This window comes from Carettochelys insculpta, chromosome 4 (assembly GCF_033958435.1).
Source record: "Carettochelys insculpta isolate YL-2023 chromosome 4, ASM3395843v1, whole genome shotgun sequence".
NCBI lineage: Eukaryota > Metazoa > Chordata > Testudines > Carettochelyidae > Carettochelys > Carettochelys insculpta.
In genome coordinates, this window is record NC_134140.1 from 70,557,347 (window position 1) to 70,576,093 (window position 18,747).

Sequence of the window (18,747 nt, forward strand, 5' to 3'; positions counted from 1 at the left end):
TATAACACCTCCCTTGATAGTCTCCTGTCGACATAACAGCCATGTAAATGCTCTGGGGCCCTTTTGGCAGCAGACAGGGTTTCTGGTTCACAGGACAGACCTGTTTGCAGAACTTCTGGTCATCTGTTCTGTTGAGAGAGGGCCGCGCAGTCGTGGTGCTCTCTGTTGACAGAGCAGATTGCTCTTTCCATCTGCTTTTCTGTGTAAATGCAATCTGCCAACAGAAATTTTGCCAGGAAGTTCCTTCCGACGTGACAGCTCTGGTTGGCAGTCCGTGTCAAGCTGAGTGCCCCAAGAATTGGTTCTAGGGCCAATACCATTCAACATCTTTATTAATGACCGAGATGAGAGGATGGATTGCGCCTTCAGCAAATTTGCAGATGACACTAGGCTAGGGGGTCTGGTAGATACACTGGAGATTAGGGATAGGGGCCAGAGTGACCTAGACAAATTGGAGGATTGGGACAAAATAAATTTGATGAGGTTCATCAAGGAGAAGTGCAGAGTCCTGCACTTGGGACGGAAGAATGCCAAGCACTGTTAAAGGCTGGGGATCGACTGGCTAAGTAGTAGTGCAGCAAAAAAGGACCTGGGGATTGCAGTGGATGAGGGGCTGGGTACGAGTCAACTGTTTACCCTTGTAGCTAAAAAGGCTAACTGCATACTGTGGTGCATTAGTATAAGCATTTCCAGCAGATGTAGAGATATTTTTATTCCCTTCTACTCAGCACTGATGAGGCCACATCTGGAGTACTGTGCCCAGTTCTGGGGCCCCCCAGTATAAAAAGGATGTGGATGCACTGGAGAGGGTTCAGTAGAGGGCAAAGAAAATGATAAGGGACTGGAGCACATGACCTATGAGGAGATGCAGAGAGATTTGGGCTTGTTTAGCTTGTGGAGGAAAAGACTGAGGGAGATTTGATAGCAGCCCTCAACTTCCTGAAAGGGGGCTCTAAAGAGGATGGAGAGAGACTCTTCTCAATGTTGACAGATGGCAGAACAAGGAGCAATGATCTGAAGTTACAGAGGGAGAGGTGTAGGTTGGATATTAGGAAAAACTATTTCACCAGGAGGGTGGTGAAGCCCTGGAAAGTGTTACCGAGGGAGGTTGGAATCTCCATCCCTAAGAGGTTTTTGAGTCCCGGTTTGACATAGTCATGGCTAGGATGATGTAGTTGGGGTTGATCCTGCTTTAGGCAGGGGGCTGAACTAGATGACCTCCTGGGGTCCCTTCCAACCCTGGAATTCTATGATTCTATGACAGAGGCTTCTCGTGTAGACGTAGCCCAAGGGATTAAGGAAAGAAGACTGATTAGTGTGATTTCCTTTGCGCACTACATATTGCATCTCTAAAATCCAGTACACTCTCATCTCCCAGACAAGAGAGTAGCAGGCAGTGCAAAAGTAGGAGCCCTGTGGCAGTGCATGGCTGGGAGGCTGCCATGTAACAGCAGGGATTCCAGAGGCTGCCGCAAGACTGGGAGCCCGAGTCCTTACCTGTCCCACAGCAGTATGTGCTAGAAACCAGAACCCCTACCTGCCCCGTGGCAGGGCAGAGGCCGGCTAGACCCCTGTGGCAGCCCCTGGAAGTCTGGGCTGGGGCAAGAATCACAGGGGAGGGAGGCTAGAGCTGCAGCAGCCCTTGAGCACAGGGCTGTCTTGTTGCAGAAGCCCTGGATCTCCTCTTAACCAGCAAATTCTTTTGTTCGGGATCTGTATGCCTTGCCCTCTAGATTAGTTCCCAGAAGACAGCAAAGCTTATCATAAAATAGTATCACTTCTGATTAAGGAGACCCTGCTTCCCCTTGAAACCTGCCTTCTGGAAAGTGTACACTGAGATGTCACTGTGCATGGCAGCATTTAACTTTATACCTGGCTCCTGAATATTAGAACTCTCCACCACACCAAAGTATTAGACATTACAGAAAAAAATTAAATATGGAACTAATTATCTCATTCTTCCCTTACACAATACCAGTGGATGAGTCTGAGGTTGTGAGTCAAATAGTCTTTTACACAGTAGGTCCACAAATCGTGTGCATGATGACCAGTTAACATGTTAGCAGCCCATGGAGTTCAGTTTGGTACACTTACAATGCAAATAAAATGCATAACTTTACCTAAAATAGCAAATATTTAAAAAAAAAGTCTCCCAAAGAGATGGCAATGCCATTATTTTCCCCAGAATGCCCCATTCCACTGCCACTCTTTATTCTATGAAGTACAGAAGTTACGATTCAGTTGCTTGCCAGCTGGTAAGCAAGTAAGTTCAACAGGTATTCAAATATACCCAAGACAAAAATGGAAAGAGTACTGCCTTCTCTAAAAGTTTCTTTTCTTCCCCTCTCCTTCTGATAACTATAGTCATATAAAACAGAAGGCAAGAAAATGTCCTAAGCTCTTTGAAAATCTCTCAGATCATCAGATGAAAGGTATTGCAAAATACAAAGTATTAATTATTTTTATGGCATCAGCATATACACACACTGCAGGAATACATAACTACCGTTCCCTGATATTAAAAGTCACTTTGTTGTGAAGCAGTAAATTCATATTAGCAACTAATACACAGATCTTAGTAATGGTATTGCTGCACAAGGATCTCTAAAGCCTTGTACGTGCTTCGACCTGCAGCTAGCTGGAAAAAACCTTTTATGAGCGATTCTACGTGCTAATTACTGGCAAAACCTCAAAGGTTCAACACACTGCCTTTTCCCACAGGAAAACAGACTGATGTCAGTTTTAAACAAACATAGGGTCAGATTATGTCTCTTTTACTCATGTTGAAGAATAGTACCTTACTTAGAAGCAGAGCAAAGCGATATTTAGGGCACATAAGGTTCTCACTGTCTGACCCATAATTAGCAATTGTTGGATAGCTAGCTCTTAATGCATCAGATAAGATACCTCCTTTGTTAATACATAGCCACGTAACTTTTCCTTACTGCAAAGCAGCACAATTAAACAATTTTAAGTGTTCACTACAGCTGAGTGAATTACTATTCATTAATTTAAAAAATAGTACTTTTCAGAACACAGATTCTCAACAAATCTGCTCATTACTCAATTTATATATAAGTTAGTTTGAAAGCAATTCATAGGCTATTCACTATAACTTCCATTATTCCCTGCTTTTAATTAGCTAGCCAGATTTTGCAATTGGTCATCCTTGCATGTGGTAAAATTTCAGTTGCTTAACTAATTCCATATCCACAAAGCTTCTAAGATTGCTGCATGCAAATCTAATACTGAGCTGCATGAGTTATGTTCGACACTGTCTCCCCACAAAAATGTCTGTAAAAATGTGGTTGTATCAATGTTCACAGGACGTCAAATACAATAGACCATGGATGCTGTAAAAACCAGTTCAGGGTTTTATCTAAGAGAAAGTTTGTATATGGGCACAATATCTTGCCACTGTCACTGTCCGATGCTTACATTACTGGTGCTCATTGGACTACGTACAGCTTTGAGACAGGCCTTCTATCAATTCAGTATGTACTCCTTTCTACATATGAGATTTTATTTTGTTTAAATACCAACCCTGAGAATAGGCAGAAATTATTTGCATTGAAAATTTGAGCACTGTGAGTTAGAAAGCGTGTTCTTGTTGATCAAGATTCTGGCTCATGAGTGCAACACCCTAACAAACATCAGAAATAAGGACATCACAATGAGTTCAAAAGTGTAAGGCTACAGTTTGTCACTGTGTTTCATCCCATTTGGAACTATTGCTATGTTAGTGTCTGAACTTCTAAAGCAACTAGTAGAAACCATTATACTGAAAGTCACAAAAGAGTTTCCACTGAAACCCACTTTTCACTATTCATAACTTTTTTGAAGTGCATTTGTGAGTTAACATTTCCAGGCCTAAATGTGTGTATTTTTAGAACAATTTCAGGCAGTTGTGCTCAGCCATTTGAGTTATCTAAGGATAAAAAAATCAATCTGAAAATGTAATTAATCTTTTGAAGATAAGCCTTTTGTGCAGAAAATGAATAAGTAAATGACCATTGGAAGCTTTAATTTGATGTATAGTTTTCATGGAGATGCTGTACCTTTGGTAGCTTTTAATCTCCAGTGCTTGCCTTCTAGAAGGCTCTTTTGTGTGTTAATGGAACCAATAGGCCTACTTGCTGCCTTCTGACTTTGTGCCACACCTCTGTAAAGGCCATAGAAGATCACATCATAAGAATTATGAAATGTATGCATGGATGTCATTCAAGAAGTTGCATGGATGTGCTAAAAATGTTTTAACTATGTTTATCAACCCTGCCTAGTTACAAAGTTCTCCCAGACAAAGGAATATTGATTTACTTATCTGCCCAGATCTCTTATGCAAATTAGTCATAATAAGCCAAATAGCATGGAAATACAGGAGAAACAAGTTCATAGGAGGATGAAAAAGCAGAATGGCATCACTAAAGTAGAGCATAAAGCAGACGTGAACAAGGATCTTATCTGGAAGGATATTTTGAATCATATCCTTTAGAAAGTTTGCTGGATATAAGAAGGACAACAAAGGTTTTGTCTTCCCATCATTGAGGGAAACAGAAAGGACAGCTCTTCTTGCATCCATGGCATTTGGTTCCTGGCCCTGGAGGCTGGTGACACAGAGGTTGCTTTAGATGAGAAACTTACTTTACTTAGATAAAGATCTCAAATTTGTTATGACTAAGCATAAATTTTAGAAGTATGTTATACTTATTTTATATGTGTAGCCATTACTGATTCCATTATGCTTACTCAATACTCACTTGAATCTGTTTATTAAAAGCATTCTCTTTTTATTATAAAGTCTTCTCAGGGTATATTTATGCAACAAAGGAAAACCTGTGGCTGGCCCTCACTAGACAGGTTGGGCTCAGCTCAGGCTGTGTGGGTCTTTCATTACAGAGTAGATTTCTGGGATCAGGTAGGAAACAGATCTCTGGGACTCTTCCACCTGGTAATCTTAGAGCTTGGTCTCCTGACTGAGTCTTGAAATTTACATAACAATGAAACAGCTCCACAGCCCAAGCCTTGTGAGCCCAGGTTGGCTGGCACCAGTTCTTCTTAGCTGCATAGAGATACCTTCAGCAGTGTAAGACAATGAACATTCCATCTCAGCAGAATTAAGAGAGATCTTATGCATACACTGGCCCTTTGAAAGCAGTGGACTTGGCAGTTACCGTGAGTGTCCAGAAACAATGGTCTGGATGGCACAGGCTGACATTCCTGGGAAGTTCAGGAACTGGGGTATATGAAGTGTTAACCTGTCAAACAAAGCGAGGACTGGTAGAGTTATGAGAAGTTTTCTTGGGATGGCTAACAGATTGGGTGTGGGGTAGGGGGGAAGTGACAGGTGTCTTCTGGTTTAGTGACACCAAGTGTCTCTCTCACTCAGGCAGTGGGGAGACATGGGCTACGTCTACACGTGCAGCCAACATCGAAATAGTCTATTTCGATGAATAACGTCTACACGTCCTCCAGGGCTGGCAACGTTGATGTTCAACATCGACGTTGCGCAGCACCACATCGAAATAGGCGCTGCGAGGGAACGTCTACACACCACAGTAGCACACATCGAAATAAGGGTGCCAGGCACAGCTGCAGACAGGGTCACAGGGCGGACTCAACAGCAAGCCGCTCCCTTAAAGGGCCCCTCCCAGACACACTTGCACTAAACAGCACAAGATACACAGAGCCGACAACGAGTTGCAGACCCTGTGCATGCAGCATGAATCCCCTGCTGCAGCAGCAGCAGCCAGAAGCCCTGGGCTAAAGGCTGCTGCACACGGTGACCATAGAGCCCCGCACAGGCTGGAGAGACAGCGTCTCTCAACCCCCCAGCTGATGGCTGCCATGGAGGACCCCACAATTTCGACGTTGAGGGACGCGGATAGTCTACACGGTCCCTACTTCGACGTTGAACGTCGAAGTAGGGCGCTATTCCGATCCCCTCATGAGGTTAGCGACTTCGACGTCTCGCCGCCTAACGTCGAAGTTAACTTCGAAATAGCGCCCGACGCGTGTAGCCGCGACGGGTGCTATTTCAAAGTTAGTGCCGCTACTTCGAAGTAGCGTGCACGTGTAGACACAGCCATGGTGACCTATGATTTTGGATGCCTTAAGAAATATTATAAGATCCTTCTTTTGTACCACTACTTATGGTACATATAGCAGGTGAAAGGGAACAAATGGGAACCTTTTACCTCCTGAATCCCTCCTGACCTGCATTGGCTTGCAGGACTACTTTCAATCTGGCCCAAAGTTAATATGCTATCCAGTTTTGAGCTAGTTAACACTGCCCCACCAAAACTAAAAAAAAAACTTCTTATACGAAAGCAAATGAGATTTTCTAGATGGCCTCCAAAACTAATACAATAAACTCAATATTCACTGCTATTAAAAGAGTATTCCTTCTGTGCTTGATAATATTAAACCATTAGAGTATGGGCTATTCTGCCTCCCGCAAGGTCTTGTCAGCTCTAATAGAATAAACTGAAGTTAGTGTTTTCAGTCATCAGTTATGAACATTTACAAAGAATCCCATCTACTCAGTTCTGTAGTCCACTTCAGTAAGCTTAACTTCCATGCTGCCATGAAAATATTTACGGAGTGTATTTCAGACATGGCAAACAACTTTGTGTCATTGTCAGCAAAGAATGTTTAAGCATCATGTTTCAAAGTGATAATTGTATTAACTGCATTCATATTTATAAAGCAAAGCACTGTATCTCCCAAAAGTATGTGCTGTCTAAATAAAGTTATTAAATTGCTGCAGTTACCCTCAAGACTCTTAAACAACACAAGATGTGGTATTGCCTAAAGGCAAGTAAGCAAACATGTCAAAAAGCACCATAACGTAATTATTTAAAAATGTTTTAGAATAGCATGACAGATTTGTTGAACACCAATAAGCCGTAACTGCAATGAAGCCAAATATGTTATTACCAAATGCTATTTTTTATGGAAATAATCACTCACCTCCCGCCCCAGTCCAGATACTTTCAGCATTGATAATTTTCTCTACTTCCAGTCCACTCTTTCCTTCCATCTCTGCAAGCTACACCATGTTCTATTTCATATAAGGCTTCTGATTGACAGTATTGATCTGAAAATAACTCTCTCAGCAAATTATCCTACTAGTAATCTGAACATCTTTTATTTCTTTTTTGTCAAAACCATCGACAATAAATGGATAACGGGTAGAAAGAACCAGAGACCATGTTTTGAATTTAACCAAGTATGCACTCGTATAAATACTCAGTGATACACACAGCTGAGTCTCGATCCTATTTTCACAGCATAGATTGCTGTGAAGAATCTGATTTTAAAATTGCAGACTTGCAGTAGATAATCTTTATTTCAACTAATGTTGCACATGGATTAAATTAGTTCAGTGAAAGAGTCTGCTGAAGATTTGAGTGGATACAGTCTCACCAGAGAAAGTTTGCTTATGCTCTTAGCCAAACACAGCATTTACATAGCCACTTTTTAAAAAAGTGCCCTTATAAAATTACCGTACACAGAGAGGTACCATTGTCTTCAGATTCCATTTAGGAATAACTTTTTGAAAAATTAGATGGAAAAGAACAATACTTAGCATCAGGTCCAGAATATTCAAAATGCCACTGTTCTTGACAACACTATTCTCTATGCTTTGCATGTGGTGCAAATAGTAATTTAGGCATTATTTATTTAGGAGTGCTAGCAGGCAATTTTAGATCTGCATTTTGTAACAGCAGCAGATGTAAAGGGATAACTGTATAAAGAAATGGATCCAGTCATCCACAGAATATTCATGATGTAATTAGCAATGCATCAGAACAAAGAAAAGGTATACTCGTAAATAGCTATTGAACAATAAATCAAATGGGCTGCGATTCTCTGCCTAAATCCCATTTAAGACAGCACTCCTAGATTGTTTTAAAAAAATTAAAAAAAAGCCCCTATAATATATTTCTGAGTCACTATAGGTGCTCATTTGCATACTTGGCTTAATCTAATTCTTGACCTTCCCCCCCCTTCTACCCCTCTACTCTCTGATTTGCTCACCTTGATCATTTTTTTCTGATTTGTCCTCCTTAGATTACTGTTTTTGATTCTCTGTGCCTTAAATATTGAGTCTATTCTGGTATGCTTATGGTTTGAAGAAGTGGGTCTGTCCCACGAAAGCTCACCTAATAAATTATTTTGTTAGTCTTTAAAGTGCTACTTGACTGCTTTTTCATTTCTGGTGAAGAGTCATATCCCAATGACTCCGTAGAGACCTGACTGGCCTTACACTAGTTTATCACTAGTGCAACTATTAACTTCAATTATTTATATACATTTATCTATGAAGTTGGGGACAGGTGAGAAAATCAGACATTTACCTCCTGTGGCTCACGTACTCCATCAGTTCCCAAGAGTTTATGCCCAAATAGTATCAACAGACAATTATGGTGCCCATTTAAGACTCTCTTGGTTCTTAAACAGAAAGGTACCTTCCTAATCAGTTAGAGAAGACTACTGGTCATTCCTTCAGCCAAGCAGAGGGGAGCCTGAACTAAATCATCCTGGCCACAAGGGAGTACTGCCTACACAACATATTCTTCCAACTCTGCAGAAATCCCACTGTGGGAATTCAGCACACAAGTTGGGTGCAGAAAGATCACTGCCAGATCTCTCACTCTAAAATCCAGAGGACACATCAGCACAAATTGGCCTCATGGAAAACTCTTCCCTCTGAAAGGTGCTCGTAAGGCAGAGATGCTAGGAAAACCATTTACCCTAGTACTGTTGGGAGAACTGACCAGTCACAGCATGCTTTCTAATAAAAAAGCAGAAGTGATGAAGTAATTACATCAGTCCCTGATGGTGCTTTTCAAAAACATATTAACTTTCTTGTTGCAGCCCAAAAATGCTCAGAATGTCTATAAAAGGTGCTCACTGCTCATTCAGACATAAAGAGACATTATCCCAAATGAGTGGTGAAGTAGGAAGAGAGATTTCAGAAAGGCGAAAAAGAGAACTACAGTATATGTCACAGAACAGGAAAAAGAGAATTGACAACAGGTAGAAAGAGACTCAGGCTGCTTCTACACTCGCCCCGCTCCTGTTGGTGGTGGCATGGTAATGAGGCAATTCAAAGCAGGCTAATAAGGCACTAATGTGCATATTCAGTGCCTCATTGGCATAATAGCAGCCACACAAATTTTGAAGTGCAGACTTCAAATTGCAGATTGACAGTGTAGATGCGGAAACTTCAAAATAAGCGTCCTACTTTTATATACATTGTGAACATCTTGGCATATTGAGGGTTCATACATTGAATGAATTAATAATTTTGGATGGGATGCCATGGTGTTTCAGCGGTTTCCACAAAGTGTCTCTATCAATGCTGTCAAATGCTTTTTCAAAGTCTAGGAAGGTTATGTACAGGTTATGTACACCCAAGCAACTGTTCTATGATCACTCTCAGAGTTGCTATTTGGTCAATACAAGATCTCTTGCTTTGGAAGACAGCCTGCTCTTCCCTGAGCTGTGACAAGGCTTCACAAAGAATGGATCACAGCAGAAACTCTGAGAACAGCGAAGGAATGAAAGGACAGAAAAGCAGCAGTCAACAACAGCAAAACAAGAGCAGCCAAGGTGGAAGCTCAGAGACTGTATTCAGAAGCCAACAGAGAAGTTAAAAAGGCTGTAAAATGGGACAAGAATAACTTTGTGGAAAACCTCGCACAACAAGCGGAACAAGATGCAAGACAGAGAAACCTGAAAGAGCTCTATAACATCACATGGAAGCTATCTGGGTCATGGCATACAGTGGATCAGCTACTACAGGATAAGGATTGGCATGTGCTAACAAACCCAAATGAGCAGCTCAGTAGCTGGAAGGAACACTTTGTATTGTTACTGAATGTCCCTTCCAACGTGGAACCTCCCGAGCTAACACCTGCAAATATGCCACTGCAAATTAATAGCAGCAGACCTACTAAAGAAATCAGAAAAGCCATTGCCCATCTGAAAAGCAGTAAAGCGCCTGGTCCAGACAACACCCCTGCAGAAGCAATTAAGGCAGGTATTGAGACATCAGTCAACATGACGTATTATCTATTTGGGATTCTGAGGAGATCCCAGAAGACTGGAACATAGCTACCTTCTCAAGCTTCCAAAGAAAGGCAAACTGAAAGAAGCCAAGAACTGGAGGGACAACTCTTTACTGTCTATGCTAGGAAAAGCATTCAATAGGATTCTCTCAGAGCGAACGACGACAGAAATCAATAGATACTAAGTTAAAGGAATGCCTGCTAAGTCAAAAATGTTTATAAAAAGATGATTGTATAGAATCATAGATACAAGTGGCAACAAAGTAACTGTAGAAGTCTGGAACAATAACGATAATGGTTATAGCCTTGTAAACAGCAAAGTCTGAACATAAATACAGAGTATTTTACAGACATTTCCCTGCATATAAAGAAAAGTTACATAATTCAAGAGAACTGTTACTTATATCATAGCTCTAACCACAGATAAGTATTTACAATAATCTGGCAAAGTAGATTGTATTTTAAGCAATTTCTCTTATGCCAAAGAAATATGGTTTACATGATATTTTCTAATAAAACATCATTTGATATAATAGTAAGTAGAAAAACATTTACATATTTTAAACATCAATTATAGTATGCCAAAAGGCTCTACACAGAGAGTGGGGTGTTAAATACAATTCCTCTCTTCATAGGAAAATACAGGCTGAAACTTAATTCATACAGAGGAGGAACTGAATTTTCACTCTGTCCCAAACTATACCTAAATCTGCTTATGCCTTGTAAACAGCTATAACTATGTTTTACATAGCAGAAAAGTTGCTTCTTTAAAAACAGAAATCAAAGAAAATTTATAGTAGCTGTTATAGCAATATATATATATATTTTCCCCTAGGAAATAAGTATATGAAAATAAAAGTTGCTATGTCAGCGTTAATAACAAACTTTCTGTAGTTTTAAAAGAAACATTTTCTGTATTGACAGCAAGAGTCTTCAAAGCAAATATTTTGCATTGCAAGCTGTAACTCGAGAATAAAGCAGAAATTCTGTATCTAATGAGCTTAGACAATTATTGCCTTTTCTATTCTCTTCTGAAAACTGGTGTGACAATCATTAATGTTAAAGCATATAAATCCAATTTAGTTTGTGAGAACAAGTTAATCTTGTTCATGAAAATGGCTTACAGAATACAAGGAAATATTTATGGGCATGCTCTGAACTGCAGTCTCCTTTTTGATAGAACTTCCTCCTGATGTTCCCATAGCATACATTACTCCTTTATATATATTTATATTAATAAAAAAAACTTCTCTAGCCATTGAAACAACACCTGCTGTTATTAATTGTTTTGGTGATAACATTGCTAGCTGTAGAATTCTATAGGTATCCCACTTTTTCCAAAAAGAAAATTCTCCTGTTGACTATTCCAGCGAAAAATAACAGTTTCTGGGAAGTGGGAATACTGGGGTGAGAAAAATGGGAAGTAGGGCAATTTAAAAGAAAGAACTTGGTAGGTAAATTAAAAACATTCACTCTACAGGGTAATGTCAAATAAAGGCCAAATTCTCCAAACACTGATTTACATGCATAAAGGCAAATTCATATGTAAGCTTTCATGGCTTAATGCAGCACTTGTAAACAGGGATAGTTCCTTGAGGTAAATAGTTTAAAGATAGGATTCTCAGCAAATTATGCAGATGTTATTGGGAGTATCAGAAGTTTAGGCTCCTAAGATGCTGTGTGTATTCTGGAGAGACTGCCATTTGTCTGCTTGGTAGGCTGTTAGGGCTTGATTCTTTACTGCCTTACACCAGATGAGATCACTCACTGCTATGCAAAGTGCTGTTAATTGCTACCTAATCTGAGCGTCATTGTCTTCCATTTAATTTACACAGTTGTCACTGACTACACAGAAGCTACGTCTACACTAGAGCGCTCTTTTGAAAGGGCGCCTGTTGAAAGAGTGGTCAGAAGACGCTCTTTTGAAGGGGTGTGTCTACGCACAGGCCAGGGCTGGCACCGTCAACGGATGTCATTGAAAGGGCCACGCACCATGTTGAAAGGGGCCATCCAGGACATTGAAAGAGAGCACCTGCACTCACTAACAGCCTCTTTCAAAAGAAAGGCCCAGGAGATGCTGTAGATGGGGTCACAGGGCAGCCAAACCCTTTGGGGGCCACAGCAAGCTGCTCATTTAAAGGGCCCCTCCCCAACACCCTTGTCCTGGACAACACAAGGCCTGAGGATCTGCCACAAGCCCTGCAGACACAGTGCCCACAGGAACAGACGTGGAGCAGCAGCAGCTCGACACTCTGCTGGCTGCCACCAGTGGAGTGGGCACCCTACTGGCCACAGCACTGGTGGCCACCCTGCAGCTCCTGATAGGGCTGCCCCAAGGTGCAGAAAGGGATTCCCCAGACCATGGGGTCCCCTGCCCCAACCCCAGGATGCCCTGCAGCTCTGGAGCTATCCCACCAACTCCAAGCGGTGGGAGCAACTGGTTCTGCTGGTCCTGGGGGAGTGGGACAAAGACTGGTGGCTCCAGAATTTCTAGAATTTCTGGAGTGGGGCTGGAGGGGCCAGGCACACCCTGCTGCCTAGTGTCAGAGAGATAGCCGTCTCAGTCTGTATTCTATCAAAACAAAAAGGCAGTCCAGTAGCACTTTAAAAACTAATAAAATAATTTATTAGGTGATGAGTTTCGTTGAACAGACCCACTTCTTCAGATCATAGTCGTACCAGAACAGACTCAATATGTAAAGAACAGAAGTCTGAAAATTGTTATCAAGGTTGACAAATCAGAAAAATTGTTATCAAGGTTGGCAAATCAGAAGAGCAGAGGGGTGGCAGGAGGGAGGTGTGGGGCGGGGAAGTCAAGAGTTAGATAAAGTATGTAAAAGAGTCCTTATAATGAGCCAGGTAATTGCTGTCCCGGTTCAAACCATGTGTTAATGTGTCTAATTTGAATATAAATGACAGTTCTGAGCACTCTCTCTGTAAATGATTTTTAAAGTTCCTTTTCAGTAAAACATAGACTTTCAGGTCATTAACAGAATGGCCCACTCCATTAAACTGCTGGCTGACAGATTGTGAGTTAGGAGTTTTTTTGATGTCTGTTTTGTGTCCATTCATTCTTTGTTGGAGAGCGTTTGCAGTCTGTCCTATATACATGGTATGTGAGAATTGTTGGCACATGATGGCATATATGATGTTAGTTGAGGATCTGGAGAATGTGCCTGTGATTCTGTGAAAAACATGGTTAGGTCCAGTGATGGTATATCCAGAATAGATGTGTGGACAACGTTGGCAACGGGGCTTGTTGCCATGAAAAGTTCCAGGATTGGTATTATTGTGGTATAGCCTGTGGTTGCTGGTGAGAATCCTCATAAGGCTGGGAGGTTGCCTATAAGAGAGAACAGTCCTGTCACCTAGGGCCTTCTGGAGTGTGGCATCCTGATTTAGCATTGGTTGTAGGTCTCTAATGATGCGTTGCAGTGGTTTGAGTTGGGGGCTGGAGGTAATGACCAGTGGCGCTCTGTTATTGGTTTTTTTGGGCCTATCTTGGAGTTGTTGTTTTCTGGGTATTTGACTATTTTACTTCTCCCTGTGCCTATGTCCCCATCGCAGATGGTCCATGCTCTAAATGCCATTCTCCTCCAGGGAGTCATCTGCATCTGGGACCCGGACACGGCCATCGTGGATTTCGTTGCACTGCGGTTCCGGAATTGCTTCAGGGCCCTTGACAGGACCCACATACTTGTCCAGACCCTGAAGCACAGCTGAGGCTGTCTCCATCTCCAGCGCTGGTGGTGTGGGGCTGGCCACTGGTCCCGGCTCTTGCTCCTCTCCCGGCTGTGGCTCCTCAGCCGCCGTGTCCAGGAGGGCTGGTGGAGAGGAGGTGTGCCGGGGGCCCAGGATGCTCCTGAGCTCCCTGTAATAGGGGCAGGAAGTAGGAGTGTAACCCTGCGGCAGTTCCTTCACCTTACTCCTGACCTGGTCAGCAGTGTGGGCAGGGTGACCCTGGGTAGTTAGGCCCTCAGCCAGCCGGGCGAAGGCAACCACATTCCAGTGCTTGCTCCGCATGACCCAGAGCACCTCCTCTACCTGCCAGGGCCCCAGCAGGTCCTGTAGTTTGTGCTCACTCCAGGAGGGGGTGCACTTTTCCCCTGCTGGCTGGACCCTTGAGAGTCCTGGGTGTGCTTGGAGTGGGGGCCCAGGCGCTCTTGTGTGCCTCGCTGGTGGCCGTTACTCTCTGAGGGCTGCTCAGGGTCACACTGAGGCATGCAGGGGCAACATGTGTAGTAGCTGCTGCCTGCACACTGTCAGCTTCCTGCAAGGGGTTTCGGTCCGTGTGGCTTTAAGAGCTGCTGCACGCACAGACCATAAAGCCCTGCAACTGTGCCGGGATGCGGGGGTGGGGGCAGGAAATTAGCCTAATGAAGTGCTGAGTGGTCACCGCGACAATTCATTAGTAATCTCCGATTGCCCCGAATACCCTGCCCCCTTTGAAGTAGGGGGCAAGTGTAGACAAGCCCTCAGTAATGTCCTACTGCCACACTATCTTTGCCTTAATCTCCATGGCTTTTACAAAAAAAAAATTGGTGTTTTAAGGCAGGATGTAGTCTGGGTTCATGGACACAAAATTTGGATCAGTGAATCCATGGTGGGGCCAGAGTCAGTGCCAGAGAATGATGGGGGCCAATAAGGACACTATGGAGTGTGATATAATAGCAACAGAGTAAGGGATCAAGAAGGTGATGAGCACTTCATAGTCATTAATGTGTAGCAGAACCTCACAGTTACTGAGACCTTGGGAACAGAGGCTGAAGGAGAATGGACAGATTCTATTACTGGTAAGGGGAAACACCACTAAAAAAGTTCGAGCACCTCTGTATTAGGGGATATTATACTACTGGTGGTGCTGCCTTTCAGATGAGATACAAAACCAAGATTCTGAACTTGCTCAGTCACTAAAAATTGATAGAATGTATCAAAAATAGTCCTTTTTGGCCCTGCCTTATTGTCAAATTTCACGTTAGTAGGTATTTTTAGTTTCATTTAATTTGCATGTTTAGTTTCTACAGTTCTGAAAGATTTTGAAATTAGGGTTGTCCAAAGTGAGGCTTCCCAACCCAAATATTTAGGTTCCACATAAGTGACTTGTCATACTCAGAAATTCCCACTGAATTTAATGAGCAGGATCTCCTGGAAGTGTAGCACTTTAGAAAATCTGGCAAATTATGTAGGTGCCTAACTGTGGATTGGGAAGACTAACTTTAGGGATTTATGTTTAAAAATCTGGGCAGATATACATGCTATTCTCTCTCACACACAGGTGCAGAAGTGTCCCTGAAAATGGTGGAAACATTTTGCCAGCTTGGATTTACTTCTGCATTTTCATCAAGATTCATTATTTTTTCCTTCCTGTATTTGGCTACTGGATGGTGCTGTTGGTATGTGGTATTGCACACTTGTTGTTATATTCCTTCCTGAAGGCACTTAATGGAGGTGAAATGATTCTTACGTAGACAATGTACAATGCTTTGGACATCTTCTGTGAGAACCAAAAACAAATCGACAGGGCCAGACGAATACCCAGAGAGTAGCTACTCCAAGATAAGCCCAAAAAAGCCAATAACAGAACACCGCTGGTCATTACCTACAGCCCCCAAACTCAAACCACTGCAACGAATTATTAAAGACCTACAACCTATCCTTAATCAGGATGCCACGATCCAGAAGTCCCTAGGTGACAGGCCTGCCCTCTCCTCTGGACAGCCTCCCAACCTTATGAGGATTCTCACCAACAGCCACAGTTTATACCCCAGGAACACCAATCCTGGAACTTTTCCTTGCAACAAGGCCCGTTGCCAACTTTGTCCACATATCTATTCTGGAGATACCATCACTGGACCTAACCAGATTATTCACAGAATCACGGGCACATTCTCATGTTCCCCAACTGACATCATGTATGCCATCATGAGCCAATAATGCCCAGATGCTTTGTATATTGGACAGACTTCAAACTCTCTTAGACAAAGAATTAATGGGGATAAAACAGACATGAAAACACTCTTGATTCACAAACCTGTCAGACAGCACTTCAATGGAGAGGGCCATTCTGTTAATGACCTGAAAGTCCGCATTTTACTGAAGAGGAATTTTCACAACAGTTTGGAAAGAGAGGTTGCTGAACTCTCTTTCATATTCAAATTTGACACTTTAACACCTGGTTTGAACCGGGATGTTAATTTTCTAGCTCATTAGAGGGACTCTGTTGCATACTTGGCTTTACCTAATTCTTGACTCCACCCCCCCACCTCCCTCTGCCCCTCTGCTCTCTGATTTGCCAACCTTCATAACAATTTTCTGTTGTCATCCTTGATTACTATTTTTGGTTCTCTGTGCCTTAAATATTGAGTCTGTTCTGGTATGGCTACGATCTGAAAAAGTGGGTCTGTCCCATGAAAGCTCATCACCTAATAAATTATTTTGTTAGTTTTAAAGTGCTACTGGACTGCTTTTTTGTTTTTTTTAGAGACCATGTTATGCTAATATAAGATAGTCTAATAAAGTAAGCTCTGTCTTATCCAGATATCTCAAATAAATGGCATTTTAACCATGAGTAAATTTCAGTTATATTTTCTGTAAGTACACTATGTGAAGGTAAATACAAATAAATACAACTAATAAAGTATGTTTACCGTGTACAATACCACTGTTGTTGGTAAATGAAGTACTCTGCATACATTTTTGTTCGTTTTTTAATATCTAATCTTGTTTTTAATATAGTGTTATGCATTGCTATGTGTACCTCTCTGTTATCCAGAATATCTGAACATCCAGCAACCTCCTGGAGCTGCCTGATATGAAAGAGTTTACTGTAATATAATAGTTGTGATTTATCATAAAAGATATTTAAAATACAACTTTGTGATTTGTTTTAATAAACAAAAACCTAGACAAGACATAGAGAGGGACTCTGGGTCCAGGTACAAATTTCCAACAAGTCTGAGAGGATTCAAATTATTGACGTGGCCTGCGTCTAACAAGGAGTTCTTGAGAAATGACTGTATAACAGTAAGGTTTTTATGGTTCACCCTAATTAAATAAATATATTGAAGCTGCTTTATACTGCCCCCTGGTGTTATTCACTAAAATAAAATACATTTGTAAAAATTTGTTTTGTTTGACTTGTGATAGAGCGACCTCTTCAGCAACGTGGGTAAGATTACAATAAGCCCCAATGAGAATTTTACTGGCATTGAAAATAAATTGTTATTGCATGGGAGGGCACATTTTCTGAATCTTCCACCCATCTTATAATCACCTTCCTGTTGTACACATTAAAGGAAAATGTCACTGTCCTTATGGCTGTGATGTACAAACACTTTTGAAGCCACATTATTCTGAAAATATATTTGTTGTTTAAGCCAACTAGCCACACTCGACTGGCCAAGTAGCCAGATGTGGCTAGTGACTAGCGTTTTTGACACCATGGTTCTATGGGATTCACACAAAGGAGCATGATTTACATACTCTTAAGTACCTCACGTGCCTTAGAGCAGAAACTTTGCTGACAAACTTTTTTTTTCCATTTCTTCTGTTGTTCTTGGATGAAGAATAACAAACAGATATCACCACCCAAAGATATAGCCACATAAAAATCTACTGGGGATAAACCCAGAATGTAAGTTACTGAGTACTACAATATTAAGGAAATAGGTACCCATAGCATAGAACAGGTGCTTAAATTAACAGCACCCTCACAAGTGCAAATGGCTGCTCATTAGCATGGTCCCACGGCTCATTAGCATAGCTGTGCAAGATGTCGCTCTCAGCTCAGGGGTGTGCCAGCAGTAAAGAAGCCATGCGGACATGCTGCTGTTGGTAAAAAAGACCTTCTGTTGCCAGCCCCTTATGCTGAGAGTGAGATCTCGCATGGCTATGCTAATGAGCCACAGGGCCATGCTAATAAGCAGCCATTTGCAACTGCGAGGCTGTTCATAAGCATGGAGCTTCTGGGAGAGCTGCTCCATGTAGACCCAGCCATAGATACATTGAAAGAGTCTATGGAGTTGATTGTTTTACCAGTCCTAGCCTGAATATGGCTGTTACTTTACCATTGCAGAATTATTAAATATAGGTTTAAGCACCTACTCTATGCTGTGGGTACCTATCCAAAGATTACATATATAATATGCATGTGTATATGGAGTCTTTTTCATACCAGTAAAATCTCTGAGAAGCATATGGCATATGGCAACTGAGGGGCCCTTTGCTGGCAGGGGCATGCCCACATGGCCTCTTTACTCCTAGCGCCCCCCTCTGCTAAGAGCGAGATTTTGGACAGCTATACTAATGAGCTGTGGGACCATGTTAATAAGCAGCAATTTGCAATTCTGAGGCTGCTCATTAGCATGGAGCTCCCAGCAGAGCTGCTCCATGTAGACCCAGCCTGCATGATCTGTTTCACTTTAGTACATTAACGTACTATACAACTTAACTGTCAGTTCTTTCTAATCAAACCAAAATAAACCAATTAAAGACAAAGTTTGTTTTCTTGTGTCAAACCTTTCCACTATCCCCTTCCTTATGAAGGCCTGCTATTTTTAGATTATTTCTTCTCACTTGCTTTTCAATGTAAGGGAGTACTGCTGCTTTGAAATACTTAAAATAGTTGTGTTAAAATCATGTCATAAACACATTGCTTTGCAAATAACTGCTT

General features: G+C 41.9%; 1 protein-coding gene across 4 annotated transcripts in view; it reads right to left on the minus strand.

The window, feature by feature from the left end:
• Positions 1–18,747, minus strand: part of PALLD (palladin, cytoskeletal associated protein) — a 357,303-nt gene that overhangs the window by 332,107 nt on the left and 6,449 nt on the right. The gene's annotated exons all lie outside the window — the stretch shown is intronic.